We start from the raw sequence: 2,495 nt of genomic DNA, 5'->3' as shown, positions 1-2,495 counted from the left end.
CGGGGCGGGGCGGGGCTTGTCGCGACAGGTGCGTGAGGGCGGTGCGGTGAGGGGAAGGGAATGTCCCGGGATGTCGTTGGCTCCTCAGTGCGCCGCGCCAAGTCTGACGCCGCCGGGCGGTGTTTCTGTACTCTAACCTAGTTTGCACGAAGGAGGGAGCTCCTGGTGACCCACCAAAAGCTCCCTGAACATCAAAAGTTTACACTGCACATTTTGACAGAGGTATCGGCAGTCATTGGTCACAAATGATATAACTTCTGTGTTGATTAGCCCTCAGACCCCTCGCTGCTGGTCATGTCTCTGGCTGCGAGAGGTTTGTGCCTGCTCTGGGGTGAGAACTGCCCTGCCCTGGGGGTAAATGAGATCTGTGTTGTGGGCTGAGAACTGCCCTGCCCTGGGGTTAAAGGGAGGCTGGATCCAGCAGCTGGGACACACCCGTGATCCAGGTGCTTTTCTAACCTTGACTTTTGGAATCTGAATTTTCAAGTCACCACCTGTGGCCACCATGACTTTGTGCTTCTGTATGACTTCACAAATAGATAAATATTCTCTCATATAATGATTATTATTTTATTTCACAGAAGTCTATGGCCATAATTTCACGTAGAAATTATTTCTGTAGGGTAAGGAAGGGAATCATTTGTCGGACTGTACCAAGACCACTTAGATCAGTTGGATGTGGTTTCCATTCAGGAAATATATCTTTACTCACCCTGCTGTGCTAAAAAATGATCTGTTTGAATATTTCTGGGGTGATTGGCCTATAATTCCTATTTTGCCATTTTCATATTTTTCCTTGGTGATATGTTGTCATGTTCAGTGTCCTGACTTCAGTAATTTGACTCTGCCCTTCCTGAGCTTGGACACTGACTTGTCCCCCAGAGCAAGAGGGATCTGACTGCTCCAGTGCTTGTTCCTGTGGCCTCTGACAAAGGTAAAATCCAAATGTAAGGGACTGAAGCACAGAGTTGTTTCCTCAGCAGCTGCTCAGTCGTGAGTGGTCCCAGAGATGTAAAATAAAAAGCATGGAAGCCAACCCAAATACGTGTGTGTTCTTTACTAAAGTTCTGTATAAGATCAGTATACTAAAAATTGAAGCAGAAGAGGGGACTACAGAAATACAGGGTTGTTATCATGTAGCAAGAAATAGTATGTCCAGTTTTCTTTCTGATTTCACCCATGTAACAAGCAAAGGCCTGTGTTAAGCCTGGGTTTTAGCACTGGTGTTAGAATTATGCAACGGTTTAGGATAATATCTGATAGCAGGAGATGAATTTCTCAAGAGCAACATCACTCTGCCAACTTTGCTGAGATTTATCCAAGATCTGCAATATTTTCAAGAAATGAAAGCATGTCCTTACTGCATCATTACAATGAATTTCAACACCAGCAGTAGTGGCATCGGAAGCTCTTGGAGCAGCTTTAGAGCTGCAAATGTCTCTCTGTAGTGTTTTACAGCTAATTTTTTTTCTGTCTGGTGCTGTCTGTCTGGATTTATAATCTTCCGCCCCGCCCCAGCTTTGTTGGATTTCACTCAGTTGAAAAGATTAATAAGAGCAGAAAATACTAAACCACTCCTGCAAGTGATGGTGGTAAGATATCACAGAAGGAAGCACACTCTACCTTCAATTCACAGTTTGTTATTTAGTTATATATGTTTGTAATGAATCACAAAACCCAGGTATTCAGTGGGAACTCAGAAAAATGCTACAGTTGGATGTGGATGTTCTGGCTGGCTCCCACATCTGTGTGACAGCACAGCTGAGGTGATTTGGATTATTCTGTGATAACAGGATGACAGGAATTTATGGAAGGGTCCATGCCACCAGAGGGAGCAGGCAGATGTGTGTGAGAAATGCTGCCAAACCCAGAGCACAGTGCCAGGGACACTTCACTGTTACTGAAGGAAGAAAGAAAGACTTGGATTAGTTTTCTACAATTTTACCAATGCATTGCTACCATGAGGTAATATGTAAATCTCCCATTCTCATCAGAAGTCTACTTAAAGTCAGCTTGTTTTGTAAATCACAGATACAGAGTTGGTGGAATGGCAGGAAATCTCTGTTAAAAAGGTGAAAAGCCAAACCAAAGGGTTTCCCACCGTGCAGAGAAACTGAGCATTAGTAACAGGGTAGGGACTTGTCTGCCACATGTGAAAAGCCCTCTGTGCCTGTCTGCAGAAGAGCCTGCAGCTTGCTCATGTAACTTGGCAGAGCTTCACTTTCAGGGAAAAATCCCCTTTCCCTTCTGCTGTGGGTTCACTTGATTGCCCAGCCCTCTCCAGGAGCAGCCCGAGGGGAGCAGGTCCCAGAGCCTGGCCCTGTTCCAGGGCAGGAGCAGCCGTGCAGGGGCTGCAGGCAGAGCCAGCCCAGGGCAGGAGCAGCCATGCAGGGGCTGCAGGCAGAGCCCTGTGCCAGGGCAGGAGCAGCCGTGCAGGGGCTGCAGGCAGAGCCAGCCCTGGAAGCCAATCCCATTCTGCACAGAGCTCCCCGTGC

Source organism: Geospiza fortis, unplaced genomic scaffold (genome assembly GCF_000277835.1).
Source record: "Geospiza fortis unplaced genomic scaffold, GeoFor_1.0 scaffold18, whole genome shotgun sequence".
NCBI classification, from domain to species: domain Eukaryota; kingdom Metazoa; phylum Chordata; class Aves; order Passeriformes; family Thraupidae; genus Geospiza; species Geospiza fortis.
This window is presented reverse-complemented; position numbering follows the sequence as displayed.